The sequence below is a fragment of the Neovison vison genome, chromosome 9 (genome assembly GCF_020171115.1).
Source record: "Neovison vison isolate M4711 chromosome 9, ASM_NN_V1, whole genome shotgun sequence".
Taxonomy (NCBI): Eukaryota; Metazoa; Chordata; class Mammalia; order Carnivora; family Mustelidae; genus Neogale; species Neogale vison.
The window spans coordinates 99,116,203-99,134,315 of NC_058099.1; the positions used below are offsets into that span (position 1 = coordinate 99,116,203).

Sequence of the window (18,113 nt, forward strand, 5' to 3'; positions counted from 1 at the left end):
CCATCACCCACTTACCCCATCCACCCCACCCACCTTTCTTTGTACAACCCTCCTTTCCTTCTCAGAGTCAAGAATCTCTCATGGTTTGTCTCCTTGATTTCTTCCCATTCAGTTTTCCCTCCCTTCCCCTATTGTCCTCTACACTATTCCTTATTTCCACATTTGAATGAAACCATGTAATTGTCTCTACTTGCCTTATTTCACTTAGCATGATCTCCTCTAGTTCCATCCACGTTGATGCAAATGGTAGCATCCTTTCTGACAGCTGAGTAATATTCCATTGTATATATGGACCTCAACTTTTTTATCCATTTGTCTGTTGAAGGACATCTCTGCTGCTGCCCCTCAGAACAATTTGTTACTTAAACTGTAACCTCTGGAGGATTTTACTAGTTACCAAGCACATTTAGATATGGCCTTAAGAAATATATATACTGGCAACAGGTCTTTGGGGAGAAGGGCGATGTACGACCGTGAAGCTGGGCAGCTGGGGATGCCCGGCTCGCTCAGGGTGGAACGCCGCCCCTTCACAGAAGCCGGGCAGCCGGGAACGCTCAGTAACGCTGCCTGCTTCAGGGAAGCCAAGCACCCGGGAATGCCCGGTCAGCTCAGGGTGGAACGAAAACCAAAAACCACTTGCTTCCCTTATCCGTTATAGCTCCTTTCTCTTCCAGAAGTGCCCGTTGTTAGTTAGATGAGTCCTTTGAATGTGCTTGTTTAACTATAAGCTTTATCCTCCTCCTTGCTTGCCTGCAAGACGTGACTAACGTCACTAACGTTTGACCTTCATCGATCCTTCTGTTGGCTATTGTTTTTATCCAATGAAAGTAAGATGGTGGAGTTGCTCGGGGCAGCAGTCCTTTTCGACTGTTGTCCCCTGCTCCCAATCTCTTGCAGCTGACTTGTTTGTGCCTAATTCTCTCATCACCGACTGGAAGCAGCACATCTCGGCTCCTTCCACGGTTTGACTCTTGTGGACATTCCTGATACTAACACTGGGGTGCATGTGGCCCTTCTTTTCACTACATCTGTATCTTTGGGGTAAATACCCAGTAGTGCAACTGCTGGGTCATAGGGTAGCTCTATTTTTAGTTTTTTGAGGAACTGCCACACTGTTTTCCAAAGTGGCTGTACCATCTTGCATTTCCACCAACAGGATAGGAGGGTTCCCCTTTTTCCACAGCCTCTCAACATTTGTTGTTTTTTGCCTTGTTAATTTTTGCCATTCTAACTAGTGTAAGGTGGTAACCACTCATTGTGGTTTTGATTTGAATTTCCCTGATGGCTAATGATGATGAACATTTTTTCATGTGTCTGTCAGCCATCGGTATGTCTTCATTGGAGAAGTGTCTGCTCATGTCTTTTGCCCGTTTTTTTGTTTTTGTTTTTACTTGATTATCAGTTTTTTGGGTGTTAAGTTTGAGGAGTTCTTTATAGATCTTGGGATATCAGCCCCTTGTCTGTAGTGTCATTTGCGAATATCTTCGCCATTTTGTGGGTTGCCTCTTTTTTGGTGACTGTTTGCTTTGCTGTACAGGTTTTTATCTTGGTGAAGTCCCAGAAATTCATTTTGTTTCCCTTGCCTTTGGAGCTGTCTCTTGAAAGAAGCTGCTGTGGCCGATGTGGAAGAGGCTACTGCCTATGTTCTCCTGTAGGATTTTGATGGATTCCTGTCTCATTGAGGTCTTTCATCCATTTAGAGTTTATCTTTGTGAATGGTATAAGAGAATAGTTGAGTTTCATTCTTCCGTATACAGGAGTCCAATTCTCTGAACACCATTTATTGAAGAAACTAACATCAAGGAAACAGAAATAATTATTAGAAATAATTATCAATAACTATATGCCAATAAATTAAGCAACCTGGGAGAAATGGATGCCTTCCTGGAAATCTATAAAACCATTTATGAGAAGCCCACAGTGAAAATCATTCTTAATGGGGAAAAGCTGAAAACCTTTCCCTTAAGATCAGGAACATGACAAGGGTGCCCATTCTCACCACTCTTGTTCAACATAGTACTAGAAGTCCTTGCAACAGCAGTCAGACAACAAAAGAAATAAAAGGTATTCAAATTGACAAATAAGTCAAACTCTTTCTTCGCAGATGACACGATACTTTATGTGGAAAAACCCAAAAGACTCCACCCCAAAATTACTAGAATTCACACAGCAATTCACTAATGTGGCAGGATACAAAAATCAATGCAGAGAAATTGCTGCTTTTCTAACAATTAACTATAGAAAGAGAAATTAAGCAATTGATTCCATTTACGATACTACCAAAAACCTTAAGATACCTTGGAATAAACCTAACCAAAGAGGAGAAGGACCTATTATTCCCTAGGAACTACAGATACTTATGAAGGAAAGTGAAGAAGACACAAAAAGATGGAAAAATAAACATTGTGAAAACATCTGAGCAGACCAGGGCAAGCTATACTTTCAATGCCCTCCTGATCAAAATTCCACTGGCATTTTTCAAAGTGCTGGAACAAACTATCCTAAAATTTATATGGAATTAGAAAAGACCCCAAATTGCCAAGAAAATATTGAAAAAGAAAAACAAAGCGGGGGCATCATGTTGCCTGATTTCAAGTTATATTACAAAGCAGTGATCACCAAGACAGCATGGTATTGGCACAAAAAAGAGACACACAGATCAAAGGAACAGAATCGAGAGCCCGGATATAGATCCTCAACTCTGGTCAAATAATCTTTGACAAAGCAGGAAAATGATCCAATGAATATAGTTTCGTAATACAGCTTGAAGTCTGGAATTGTGATGCCATCAGCTTTGGTTTTCTTTTTCAATATTTCTTTGGACATTCTTCCATTTCTTTGTGTATTCCAGTTACTTTCAAGAGGGTTCTATAGTTTTCTGAGTACAAACCCTTTGCCTCTTTGGTTAGGTTTAGTCCTAGATAACTCACAATTTTGGCACAGCTGTAAATAGGATCCACTCCATAAGTTCTCTCTCTTCATTCCCATTGCTAGTGTATAGAAATGCAACTGATTTCTGTGCATTGATTTCATATCCTGCCACGTTGCTGAATTGTAGGAGTTCTAGCAACTTGGGAGTGAAGTCTTTTGGATTTTCCACATAGAAAATCATGTCCTCTGCAAAGTAAGTTTGACTTCTTCTTCACCAATTCACATACCTTTTATTTCTTTTTGCCTGCTGAAGCTAAGACTTTTATACTATGTAGAACAGTTGTGAGAATGGACATCCCTGTCATGTTCCTGACCTTAGGGGAAAAGCTCTCAGTTCCTTTTTTTTTATTTTTTAAAAGATTTTATTTATTTGAGAGAAAAAGAGTGCACAAACAGGAGGAACAGCACGCAGAGGGAGAAAGAGGAGCAGGGAGCCCAAAGTGGGCTCCATCCCAGGACCCTAGAATCATGACCTGAGCTGAAGGCAGACACTTAACTGCCTGAGCCACCCAGGGGCCCCTCTGGAAGATTTTTTTAAATGTGCATATGCTAAAGCTCAATCTTTGGACTGCCAAATTCTATGCTTTTGTCAGTTGCTTGGCATTCTGTGTCTACCACTGCAGGATCTGCAGGATAATCCCATCACCTAAAATTCCCCCAGGCTTCCCCTCTGCAATTAACCATTTCCTCTTCCCCCAGACCCTGTCAACAACCCATCTGGTTTTTTTGCCCCTACAGTTTTGCTTTTCCCAAAATGTCATGTGAATACACTCACACAACATGTAGCTGTTTTGATCTGTGTTCACTCACCCAGCAAAATGTATTTCAGATTTCTTCATGTTGATGCATGAATCAGTAGCTCAGTCCCTTTATCGCCAAACAGTATTCCACTGGGTATTCCACAGTTTATCCATTCACCTACTGAAAGACAATGTGGTTGCATCCAGTTTTTCATGATGAACAAAGATGTGGTAAACATTGGTTTTCAGCAAATAGGTTTTTGTGTACCCTATGTTTTAATTCACTGAGGTAAATTACCTAGGAGTGTGATTAATTCAGAGTCCTATGGCAAGTCTATGTTTAACTTTAGGTAGAAACCGCTAACCTGACTTCCAAAGTGGTTGCATCAGAGCACTGGGGGTTATACACAAACAATGAATCATGGAAGACTACATCAAAAACTAATGATATACTGTATGAATAACATAATAGTAATAATCTCTTAATTCTTCCCTATTGAGCATATTTGCTGTGGGCTTTTCATAGATGGCTTTTGATATTGAGGTATATTCCCTCTATCCCTACACTGTAGAAAGTTTTAATCAAGAGAGGATGCTGTACTTTGTCAATGCTTTTTCTGCATCTGTTCAGAGGATCAGATGGTTATTTATGCAGTGTATCACACGGATTGATCTGCGATTGTTGAACCACCCTCACGGCTCAGGAGTGAATCCCACCTGGTCATGGTGAAGAATCCTTTTACTGTACTGTTGCATCCTCAGTAGGATACTAGCCAGGGCTAGTGTCTAGTTGAGAATATTTGCTTCCATGTTCGTCAGAGATACTGATCTACAATTCTCCTTTTTGGTGGGGTCTTTGGTTTTCAGATCAAGGTAATGGATCCTGTGTGCATTTTGGTCCATTTGTTAGAAAACTAGATCCCAAAATTGTAAAGAAAACAAACTATATATTGTCAAAAATAAATACAATGAAAGGATAGAATGTAACTGTAAAATGAAAATTAAAAGACAAAAAAAGAAAAAGGAATATAAACAGACAAGTGAGAACAGAGCCCTATCCTGAGTGCATTTTCATCTGTTGGAAGAAACTGCTCCCAAAATTGTAAAGAAAGAAAAACATATATATACAAAAATAAAATTAAATACAGTGAAAGGATAGAATGTAATTGTGGAGATGAAAACTAAAAAAGATTTTTTTTAAAAAGTTGATAAATGGGTTGAAAAAATTAAAATTGAATGACTCAAGAATCATGGGGGAAAAACCATAAATTCTATATACTATTTTCTCCTAGTGCTAGAGTTATGCAGTTCTTTGTGATTGGAAAATTCGGTCTTGGCTGGGTGTTTCTCCTGCTCTTCTGCGGAAGAGACCTGTTACGCTGATTCTCAGGTATCTTTGCCCTGGGCTGAACTGCACCGCCTTTGACAGAGGGCCAGGCTACGTAAATTGCTCCAGATTGTTCTCTGTGGCTTTTGTTCCCTGAAGGCTCATGCTGCTTATAGGTTGACAATGAAAATGGCAACCTCCTGGGTACCTGGGTGGCTTAATCAGTTAAGCATCTACCTTTGGCTCCGGTCATGATCCTGGGGTCCCAAGATGGAGCCCCACATCAGGCTCCATGCTAAGCAGGAAGTCTGCTTCTCCCTCTGCCCCTCACCCTGATTGTGCTCTCTCTCACTCTCTCAAACAGAGACAAATCTTTTTTAAAAAATGGCAGCTTCCCAGTCTCCAGCCCCAGAGCTGAAAGCGTGGAGCCCCACTCCTCACCGTACCCTCAGAGAAAAGCAATGAATCACTCCTATCTCCCTAGTCTCTGTCTGCACTCCATGTTCACCCAGCCTGTGACTGAGTGTTTCGATGTCATGTGACCCCATTTTAAGTCTCCAAACCCTGTGAACTCCTGTAGCATACACCTGCGCCTTTTCTCCCTGGGGGAGTAAAGGTGGCGGGAGGTCTTGCAATGGTTCTGTTGCTTGCTGGGCCCCTGCTCAGAGAGCAGGGCCTGATCATGGTCTGGTTCATGGTTTATGGCAACCCTGAGCTGAAAGCCCACTCTTGGTTAAGCTGATTGCCTCCAGCTTTCGCCGCTGTGATGCCTGGGAGCTCTGCCACACTCAGGCACCCCTGTTCCTTCTGTGACCCTGAGGATCCTGAGACCACATTGTCCCACCTAGGATTCTACCCCATTTCACCACCTGAGCATCTTTCAGGCAGGGACATCCCTCAGTGGACAGACTACTGAAAGTTCTGATTTTGTGCTCCACTGCTATAATCTGGTAGTCGGCTGACAGAGGCTCCCTCCCTGCCCCCAGTTTATCTTCCCATATGTCGCCTCAGATTAATTTATATCGCCTACCTTCCAGAAAGTGGTCACTTTTCTCTTCATAGAGTTTCAGCTGTTCTTTTCTTAGATATCCAGTTGTATTCACAAGTGTTCAGAATGATCTGATAGCTATCTAGCTATGTTCCTGTTTGCAATTAATGCAAAACTAAGGTCTCCTACTCCTCTGTCATTCTGGACTATGTCCTATGTTTTGACATCTTAACATTAAATCTTCCAGTGCATGAACACAGGATTTCTTTCCATTTATTTGTGTCTTCTTTTTTCCTTTAGCAGCATTTTGTAATTCTCAGCATACAAATCCTAAACAAGATTTAAGTACTACCAAAACCAGAAAAAGAATTCACTAAAGAGAACTACAGGCCAATATTCCTGGTGAACACAGATGCAAAAAATCTCAATAAAAAAACTAGGATATAAAATGCAACAATACATTTAAAAAATCATTCACCATGATCAAGTGGGATTTATTTCTGGGTTGCAAGGGTGGTTCAATTTCACAAATCAATCAACATGACCTACCACATTAATAAAAGAAAAGAAACATATGGTCATTTCAATAGATGAAGGAATTTATCTTTAGTAGATACAGAAATGTGTTGATAACGCCAACATCCATTTATGATTAAAAACCCTCAACACAATAGGTTTAGAGGGAACATACCTCAATAATAAAGGCCACAATGTAGAACCCCCAGTATCATACTTAATCAGGAAAAACTGAAAGCTTTAACCCTATAGTCAGGAACAGGACAAAGATGTCCACTCTTGCCACTTTTATTCAACTAGTACTAGGAGTCCTAGCTACCACAGTCAAATAAGAAAAAGGAAAAAAACATGCACCCAAACTGGTAAGGAAGAAGTAAATTTTTCACTATATGCAGATGATATAATACTATACAGAAAGAACCCTAAAGAGTCCACCAAAAATCTACAAGAACTGATAAATTCAGTAAAGTTGCAAAATACAAATTCAATGTCCAGAAGTCTGCTGCACTTCTATACACTAATAATGAAGCAAGCAGAAAGAGAAATTAAGAAAATAACTCCATTTACAATTGTCATGAAATAATAAAATATCTACAAATAAACGTAAGGAAGTAAAAGACTTGTACTCTGAAAACTATGAAACACTGATAAAAGAAATTAAAGATGACAAAAAGAGATAGTAGTAAGATATTCCATGCTCGTGGATTAGAAAAACAAATTCTGTTAATATGTCTGTACTACTCAAAGCAGTCTACAAATGTAATGCAATACCTATCAAAATACCTCCAACATTTTTCAAAGAAGTAGAATAAAAAAAAAAAACCCTAAAATCTATATGGAACCACATACTTTGAATAACTAAAGTAATTTTTAAAAAGAAAACCAAAGGTGGAGGCATCACAGTTCTGGACTTCAGACTTCACAGTTCTGGATTACAAAGCCGTAATCATCAAGATAGTATGGTACTGGCACAAAAACACACACACAGATCAATGGAAGAGAAGAATCCAGAAATGGACCCTCAACTCTCTATGGCCAACTAATCTTTGTCAAAGCAGGAAAGAATATCCAGTGGAAAAAAGTCTCTTCAATAAATGGTGCTAGGAAGATTGGACACCAACATGCAGAAGAATGAAATTGGATTACTTTCTTACACCATACACAAAAATGGACGAAAGACCGAAATGTGAGATGGGAGACCTTCAGAATCCTAGAGGAGAATGCAGGCAGCAACCTCTCTGACCTCAGCCACAACAACTTCTTACTAGACATGACTTCAAAGGCAAGGGAAACAAAAGTAAAAATGAACTACTGGGACTTCAACAAGATAAAAAGCTTTTGCAAGCAAAGGAAATAGTCAACACAACTAAAAGGCAACATACAGAATGGGAGAGGATATTTGCAAATGTCTTCAGATAAAGGGCTAGAATCCATACAAAGAACTTACCAAACTCAACACCCAAACAACAAAAATCCAGTCAAGAAATGGGCAAGAAGGCATGAACAGATACTTCTCCAAAGACGACCTACAAATGGCCAACAAACAAATGAGGAAATGCTCCATATCCCTTTCCATCAGGGAGCTACCAATCAAAACCACAATGAGATACCACCGCACACCAATCAATATGGCTAAAATCAACAAATCAGGAAATAACAGATGTTGACAAGGATGTGGAGAAAGGGGAACCCTCTTAGACTACTGGTGGGAATGCAAATAGGTATACCACATTGGAGAACAGTATGGAGGGTCCTCAAAAGTTAAAAATAGAGAAACCCTGTGACCCAGCAATTTCACTACTGGGTATTTAGTTAAAGCACACAGACATAGTGATTTAAAGGGACACATGCACCCCACTGTTTATAGCAGTCCACAATAGCCAAACTGTGGAAAAGAGCCCAGATGTACATTGACAGATGAATGAATAAAGATGTGGTTGGTATACATATACAATGGAATATTATTCAGCTGTAGAAAAGAATGAAATCATGCCATCTGTAACAATGTGGATGGAACTAGAGGTTATTACACTAAGCAAAGTTAAGTCAGGAAGACAAATGTGATTTGACTCATATATGGAGCTTAAGAAACAAAACAGATGAATGTAGGGGAAGGAAAGGAAAAAGAAAACAGAAAGAAGGAAAGAAAACAGAGGGAGACAAACCATAAGACTTTAACAACAGGAAATAGAGTTGCTGGAGGAGAGGTGGGTGGGGGATGGAATAACTGGGCGATAAGCATTAAGGAGGGCACTTTATGAGCACTGGGTGTTGTATATAACTGATGAATCACTAAATTCTACCTCTGACACTACTAAGACACTTTATGTTAGTTAAAATGAATTTTAAAATTTTTTAAAGAAAAAAGAAAAGCTAGAAGTATCAATTCCAGGCTTAAAGTGATATTACAAAGCTGTACTGATCAAATAGTATGTACTGATCAAATAGTAATGGTACTAAAATAGGCACATAGGTAAATAGAACAGAATAGAAAACCCAGGTATAAACCAACAATTATATGGCAAATTAATCTTCAACCAAGCAAAAAGAATATCCAATGGGAAAAAAGTCTCTTCAATAAATGGTGTTAGGAAAACTAGGTAGCTACATGCAAAAAACTGAAACCAGGCCACTTTCTTACACTATATACAAAAGTAAATTCAAAGTGTATCAAAGACCTAAATGTGAAACATGAACCCATAAAAATCCTAGAAGAGAATACAGGCAGTAATTTCCTTGACATCAGCCATAGGAATCTCTTTCTAGATATGTCTCCTGAAGCAGGGGAAATAAAAGCAAAAATAAACTACTGGGATTACACTATTCCTGGGATGCAAGGGTGGTTCAGTATTTGCAAATCAATGAATGTGTTAGATCACATTAATAAAAGACAAAACCATACGATCCTCTCAACTGATGCAGAAAAACCACTTGACAAAATACAGTATCTTTCCTTAATTAAGTCTAAAGAGTTTTGGGATACAGGGAACATACCTCAATATCATAAAAGCCATCTGAGAGCTTTTCTCCTAAGGTCAGGAACATGACAGGGATGCCTACTCTCACCTGCTATTGTTTAACGTAGTACTAAAAGTCCTAGCCTCAGCAATCAGACAACAGAAAGAAATGAAAGGCATTCAAATTGGCAAAGAAGTGAAACTGTCACTCTTGCAGATGATGTGATAATTTATGGGAAAAACCCAAAAGACTCCACCCCAAATTGCTAGAACCCATATAGGAATTCAGCAATGTGACAGGATACAAAATCAATGCACAGAAATCAGCTGCATTTCTATACACTAACAATGTGACAAAGCTGGGGTATCACACTGATTTAAAGCTATATTACAAAGCTGTGATCACCAAGACAGCATGGCACTGGCACAAAAACAGACAGACAGACTAATGGAAGGGAAGAGCAAGCCTGGATATGGACCCTCAACTCTATGGTCAACTAACATTTGACAGAGCAGGAAAAAATACCCAATGGAAAAAAGACAGTCTCTTCAATAAATGGTGCTGGGAAAATTGGACAACTAAATACAGAAGAATGAAACTCAACCAGTCTCTTACATCATACACAAAGATAAACTCTAAATGGATGAAAGACCTCAATGAGACAGGAATCCATCAAAATCCTAGAGGAGAATATAGGCAGTAACCTCTTCGACATCAGCCACAGCAACTTCTTTCAAGAGACAGCTCCAAAGGCAAGGGAAACAAAAGCGAAAATGAACTTCTGGGACTTCATCAAGATAGAAGCCTTCTGCACAGCAAAGGAAACAGTCAACAAAAAGTCTCTTCAAGAGGCAACCCGCAGAATGGGAGAAGATATTTGCAAATGACATTATAGAAAAAGGGCTGACATCCAAGATCTACAAAGAACTCTCAAACTCAACACCCAAAAATCTGATAATCAAGTCAAAAAATGGGCAGAAGACATGAACAGTCACTTCTCCAAAGAAGACAAATGGCTAACAGACAAATTAAAAAACACTCAACATCATTAGCCATCAGGGAAATTCAAATCCAAACCACACTGAGATACCACCTTACACCAGTTAGAATGGCAAAAATTGACAAGGCAAGAAACAAAAGATGTTGGAAAGATTGTGGAGAAAGGGGAACTCTACTACCCTGTTGGTGGGAATGCAAGGTGGCACAGCCACTTTAGAAAACAGTGTGGAGGTTCCTCAAAAAACTAAAAATAGAGCTACCCTATGACCCAGCAGTTGCACTACTGGATATTTACCCCAAAGATACAGATGTAGTGAAAAGAAGGGCCACATGCACCCCAATGTTCATAGCAGGAATGTCCACAATAGCCAGACTGTGGAAGGAGCTGAGATGTCCTTCAACAGATGAATGGATAAAGAAGATGTGGTCCATATTATAATGGAATTTTTACTCAGCCATTTATACTCAGCGTGAATACCCAACATTTGCCCAACATGGATGGACTGGAGGAGATTTTGCTGAGTGAAATAAATCAAGCAGAGAAAGACAATTATCATATGGTTTCACTTATTTGTGGAACATAGGAACTAGCATGAAGGACACTGGGAGAAGGAAGGGAAAAATGAAGGGGGGGGAATCAGAGGGGGAGATGAACCATGAGAGACTATGGATTCTGGGAAACAAACTGAGGGGTTTAGAGGGGAAAGCAGTGAGGCAATGGGTTAGTCCGGTGATAGGTATTAAGGAGGGCACGTGTTGCATCGAGCACTGGGTATTATATGCAAACAATGAATCACAGAACACTGCATCAAAAACTAATGATGTACTGTGGCTAACATAATAAAAAAAATTGTAAAACAAAAAAACACAATGCTGTCATCATCATGTCAGTATGGTACTAGCACAAAAACAGAAACCAGATCAATGAGCAAAACAGAGAACCCAGAAATGGACCCTCAACTCTATAGTCAGTTAATCTTTGACAAAGCAGGAAAGAATATTCAATGGAAAAAAGTCTCTTCAACAAATGGTGTTGGGTAAATTGGACAGCCACATGCGGAAGAATGAAACTGGACCATTTCCTTACATCATACACAAAAAGACTCAAAATGGATGAAAGACCTAAATTGTGACAGGAATCCATTAAAATCCTACAGGAGGAGATGGGCAGCAACTTCTGTGACCTTGGCTACAGCAATTACTTGTTAGGTCTCCAGAGGCAAGGAATAAAAGCAAAAATGAACTATTGGGACTTCATCAAGGTAAAAAACTTTCCACAGCAAATGAAACAGCTGACAGAAGCAAAAGAGAATTGACAGAATGAAAGAAGCTATTTGCAAATGTCGTATGACACAGAACGCTAGTATCCAAAATCTATGAAGAATTTACCAAACCCAATAACGAAAGGATAAATAATCCAATCAAGAAATAGGCAGTACACATGAACAGACATTTCTCAAAGAAGACATACAGATGGCCAACAGACACATGAAAAAATGCTCAGAATCACCTGGCATTAGGGAAATACAAATCAAAAGCACAATGAGATACCACCTCACACCAGTCAGATTAGATAAAATTAACAAGTCAGGAAACAAATGTTGGGGAAGATGTGCAGAAAGGGAAACCTTCCTACACTTTTGGTGAGAATGTAAGCTGGCACAGCCAGTCTATAAAATACTTTGGAGTTCCCTCAAAAAGTTGAAAATAGCTAACCTATAGTCCAGCAATTGCACTATGAGGTATTTACCCCAGAGATACAGATGTAGTGATCCGAAGGGGCACCTACATCCCAATGTTCATAGCAGCGATGTCCACAATAGCCAAACAATGGAAAGGGCCCTGATGTCCACTGATGGATGAACTGACAAGGAAGATGTGGTATGTATGTATGTGTACATAATGGAATACCACTCAGCCATCAAAAAGTGAAATTCTGGGTGCCTGGGTGGCTCAGTCGGTTAAGCGGCTGCCTTTGGCTTAGGTCATGGTCCCAGGGTCCCAGGGTCCCAGGATCTAGCCCCGCATCAGACTCCCAGCTTAGTGGAGAGCCTGCTTCTCCCTCTCCCTCTGCTTGCTTCTCTACTTGTGCTCTCTCTGTCAAATAAATAAATAAAATATTTTTTTAAAAAAATGAAATCTTGACATCTGGAATGATGTGGCTGGAACTAGAGGGTATTATGCCAAGCGAAATAAGTTAGAAAGACAATTACATGATCTCATATGTGCAATTTAAGAAAACATAACCAGGGCGCCTGGGTGGCTCAGTGGGTTAAAGCCGCTGCCTTCGGCTCAGGTCATGATCTCAGGGTCCTGGGATCGAGTCCCGCATCGGGCTCTCTGCTCAGCGGGGAGCCTGCTTCCTCCTCTCTCTCTCTGCCTGCCTCTCTGCCTACTTGTAATCTCTCTCTGTCAAATAAATAAATAAAATCTTAAAAAAAAAAAGAAAAAGAAAACATAACCATAGGGGAAGAGAGGGAAAAAGAAAAGACAAAATTAGGGAGACAAACCATAAGAGACTTTTTTTTTTAAGACTTTATTTATTTATTTATTTGACAGAGATCACAAGTAGGCAGAGAGACAGGCAGAGAGAGAGGGAAACAGGCTCCCTGCTGAGCAGAGAGCCTGATGCGGGGCTCGATGCCAGGACCCTGAGATCATGACCTGAGCCAAAGGCAGAGGCTTAACCCACTGAGCCACCCAGGCGCCCCACCATAAGAGACTCTTTTTTTTTTTTTTTTTTTTTAAGATTTTATTTATTTATTTGACAGAGAGAGATGACAGGCAGGCAGAGAGAGAGGAGGAAGCAGGCTCCCTGCTGAGCAGAGAGCCCAATGCGGGACTCGATCCCAGGACCCTGAGATCATGACCTGAGCCGAAGGCAGCGGCTTAGCCCACTGAGCCACCCAGGCACCGCCAAGAGACTCTTAATCATAGGAAAAAACTGGGTGTTTTTGGAGGGAAGGGATTGGGGTAACTGCAGATGGACATTAAGGAGGGCACGTGATGTAAGCAGCACCAGGTATTATATAAGACAAATCACTGACCTCTACCTCTGAGACTAATAATATATTGTTAATTTAAATTTTTAAAAATTACATTATGTATTATATACAGTAACAAATTATGTATTATGTACAATTAAAAAATTACATTATGTATGTATTTTGTATAATGAAGAAAAGTTCCTATAAAGAAAAGCCAACAACCAAATGGCTTTTGGCTTGTGAGTTCTGCCAGACATCTAAAGAATAGCACCAATTATTCACAAATTCTTGAAGCGGTTAAGACACTTCCCAACTGATTCTAATGAGGCCAGCATTATCTTAATACTAAAACCACACAAAGGAGTTTGGTCCAAGATGACAATAGAGGAAGATCCTGAACTCCCCACCTTCACAGAATACACTAAAATACACATGTTCATAGAACGGTTCCTCCTGAAGAACTAAGGGCTCACAGCAGCTTCTACACAACTGAAGACAAAACAACCAAAGCGAACTCTAAGAGCTGGAGATCTAGGAGCGAAGGGAGCACCTACCCTGATGCTGAGGACTATGGGGGGAGAAACAGTACTGAGAGACTGGAGACAAATCCGTCTGTCCTCGGACACAAAAAAAGAAAGCTGCGGTTTAAAAGAGCAACTGGCATAGAAAAGGGACGACACTTGAACTTTGCCAAATGGCAGAGGGGCTGCAGAAGTTCTCTCTGGGTTGGAGGTACGGGAGAGAGACGTGGTTTACACGCCCCCCTCAACCTTAAAAGCCAGCCCACAGCAGGTCTGGATGCCACAGCCGGCTTGCCACCTCCGTGAGCCCCACGTCCACAAGTACAGACCAGACCGAGCTATGCTATGGCACAAGGGAGAAAGAGCAGCGAGCATAGACGGCAGCCGCAGTGCTCCAGAGCCGCTGCAACACTCCCCAGGGGCGAGGGGCCGAGAGGCCGAGAGGCATGGTCAGAACTCCCTTCCACCCTAGAACAACAGACCAGAGCACAGTATGGGTGCCCTCAGCAGCCTGCTGCCTCCAGCAGTACAACACTCCTAGCCCACACCAACCACAACTGCCCCACCAGTGGCCACAAAATGGTGCCCACTAGGAAGCCTCGGGCTTGCACCCAGTTGGGCTTCAGCTGTCTTCCAGGTCACCCTCATGGTGAGAGTGCCAAGATAATCTGGCTTGCAAGCATTTCAGCATTTCAGGCAGGCTGTCCTGCCTGCCAGGGGTATTTCGTACAGAAAGCCCACAGACTGCATCGGCTCACACCCACTTCAGCTGTCCTACTACAGTACCCCCCGTGCGGCGCACCCCCGGACCTCCTGGCCTGTGTCCCACCCCCGCTCCAGCTGCCCCTCTCGCACGCTCTGTGCAGACAGTCCTGAAACATCCATTCAGCCACTTCAGCTTTATCCTGCCAAGGTGTCCTCTGTGCATGAGCCCCAGGTCTCCCCTGTTTGGATCCACTTCCATTGCAGCGACTCTACAAGTGGAGCCTCTGCAGAGAGAGCTCACAGACCTCTTGGCCCTCACCCTATCTCAGCTCTGGCCACCCCACCAGGGCACACCATGCACAGTGCCTTGGGACACCCAAGCGTGCACCCTTTTCAGCTCCAGCTATCCTGCTTGGGCGCCCTGAGAGCATGGCCTGCTGGGACGCCCTGCATTCGCTTCAGCTTTTGCTGCCTGTCAGGGTGCCTGCCGCACAGACAGAGCCACAGGATCCCCCGGCTTACACTCAATTCACCTTTACCTGTCTTGCAGGGTACCCTCTGCGTGGACCTCCTGCCTTGCACACCACCTCAGCTCCAGCTCTACCAGGGCACCCACAGCATGGACAACCCTGAGACTGATGTGCACTTGCTTCCGTTTCACTGGTCTTTCCAGGGTGCCCTCACTGCTTAGAACCTTCGGACCCCTCAGTCTCCACCCACTTAAGCTTTAGCTCATTTGCCAGGGCACCTGCTGCATGGAACTCTAAAGCCCTGAGATCTGACCGATACCATTTTTCACCTTACCAGGCCTTGGTAGGGTGAAGAGCCCTGGGACCCCTCACCTAACACCCATTTCAGCTTCAGTTATCCTGCCAAAGTGCTCTCTGTGTGCAGAGCTTCAAGACCCCTGAGCAGGCAGCCCCTCTGGACCTAGCTATCTCACAAGGGCACCTGCTGCATGGAGGGCCCAGGGACCTCACTGACTGGCATCCGTTTTAGCTAAAGCTGATAGCAGGACAGTGTTTCAACTATGGAGGCCCCCAGCCAATGCCAGCCACAGCTTCAGCTAGCAGAAGTCACACACATTCTACCTAGGGGACAGCCAGACACTGGATTACCATTCAGATTTGCAGGGGAGATAAACAGGTTCCCAAACAAAACATAATGGAGTTTATCACCACTGAGCCAGCCTTGTAAGAAATGCTACCGGAGTCCTGAGATGGCGGCAGATTAGGGGGACCCTAGCCTCTCCTAGCCCACAAGCCCCGCTAGATAACCAGCCAATCAGACTAAATACCCCAGAAAATGACTGGAAGACTGAAAGAACAAAATGCCAACTGAAGTTAGAGAAAAGTCCACATCAACGAAGGTGGGAAGTTTGGAAACGCTGTTTAGGGGAGAAAGGGATCACAGGGAGGGTGGGAGGGAGGCAGCTGTGATTGGGGAGGAGGAGCACATGGTAGAATGAATAAGAACATCTTCCCCAAAGCCAGTGGCTTGGAATATGAGAAGGCTGAGCTTTGTCTGTTTTTGCAACCAGTGGGACTCAGAGCCTGGAGCTTTAAAGGTCAGCAGGTTTGGCTGGGGTAGAGCCCAGGATGGGGGGCTGGGGAGCACTGCACTGCTCCTGGAGAGAAGGCAAGCAAACAACCTGGAGACAGACAGCATGGACACAGAGATCTGAAAAACACTGTGGGCACACGGGGGACAGATTATTTGCTTTTCCTGAGAGTGCCTTCCTGAGAGGCAGCACTCACGGAGTCACCTCTGTGATAGCAAAGGAGTTGGCTAACACCATTTCCCTCTGCCACACCTTAGCATAAACACGGAGCCACCTGCAGAAAGCGGCACAGCACCAACAGCAGCTGCCTACCTTGATTACACCAAGTTCCATCCCTTGTGCCCTGGTGTGACTGCCCTTCTAAGTCAAGCTTGCCTCCGTCCCAGCACAGCAGGCACCCCCACCCAGGAGACCAGTGCAGGCCTCTGCCAATACCATGTCTCTAAAACCTAGTGGTTTTTTTTTTTTTTTTTTTTTTTTAAGATTTTATTGATTTGACAGATCACAAGTAGGCAGAGAGGCAGAGAGAGAGGGGGAAGCAGGCTCCCCACCAAGCAGAGAGCCTGATGGGGGGTTCCATCCCAGGACCCTGAGACCATGACCTGAGCCGAAGGCAGAGGCCCCAACCCACTGAGCCACCCAGGCGGTCCCACTAAAGCCTAGTGTTTTAAAGGTCAGCAGGTGGCTAGGATAGAGCCCAGAGGGCACTGCATTGCTCTAGGAGAGAACGTGAGCAAACATTCTGGGAGAAGACAGCACAGAAACAGCTATTTGAAGAACACTTGGGGCATACAGGGATGAGACTATTTGCTCTTTTTAGAGGTGTCTTCTGAGAAGGATCGTTCGTGGAGCTACCGCTTTGGGAACAAAGGAGCTGGCTAGCACCATTTCTCACACACACACACACACACGCGCGCCCCTCGGCATAAACACAGAGCCGCCCTTGGAAGCAGTGCAGCACTTACAGTGGCTGCCCAGCTTGCTTACACCAAGCCCCACCCGCCCTGTTCTCCAGGGGGACTGCCCTTTTCAGTCACGCTTACCTCAGTCCCGGTGTGGTAGGCCCTTCCCACAAACACCAGCACAAACCCCTGCCCACACATTTTCCAACGAAAGAGTTCTGCAGGGGTCAGTTCTGATGGAGGTGGTGTGAGGTCTCATTTCCACAAGCACACCAGAGCACACCTAGTTAAAACTTGACACATTTAGGCATGGAACAAACACTGCCCACAGCAGGCAAGGACAGCCTCTGCCCAAAGGATAAAGCAGCAAAATCACAACAGCAGAGTGAGCATTCAGCACATAAATTCCTAGAAAGAGGAAGAAATAGAAAACTTGAACACACTGATAACCAGCAAAGAAATTGAATCACTAATCAAAAAACTCTCAAAATCCAAAAACCAAGGGCCACATGGCTTCATATGTGAATTCTACCAGACCTAAAGATCAGTTAATAACTATTCTTCTCAAACTCCAAAAAAAAAAAAAGGAAGGAAGACTTCCAAATTCATTCCATGGAGCCAGGATTACCCTGATACCAAAACCAGATAAAGACTCCGCTAAAAAAGAAATCTACAGGCCAATATCCCTCTTGAATATGGATGTGAAAATTCTCAATAAAATACTAAGAAAGTGAATCCACAATACACTTTAAAAAATCATTCATCATTATCAAACAGGATTTATTCCTGGATTGTAAGGGCAGGTTAGTATTTGCAAATCAATCAGCGTGATACACAATAAAAGAAAGGATCAAGAACCACATGAGCCTCTCAATAGATACAGAAAAAGCATCTGACGAAGTACATCCACTCCTGATTAAAAAAAAGAAAAAACACTCAACAAAGCAGGTTTAGAGGGAACATACATACCTCAACATA

General features: G+C 42.7%; 1 long non-coding RNA gene across 1 annotated transcript in view; it reads right to left on the reverse strand.

Annotated features, from left to right (window-relative positions):
- Window positions 1-1,672: 1,672 nt before the first annotated feature.
- LOC122917791 overlaps window positions 1,673-18,113 on the reverse strand; it is a 28,331-nt gene continuing 11,890 nt past the window's right edge. The window contains exons 3-4 of the long non-coding RNA XR_006386469.1: window positions 3,742-3,852; window positions 1,673-1,792 (exon numbers count right to left, since the gene is read on the reverse strand). This is a non-coding gene — a long non-coding RNA (uncharacterized LOC122917791). The remainder of the gene's footprint in view (window positions 1,793-3,741; window positions 3,853-18,113) is intronic.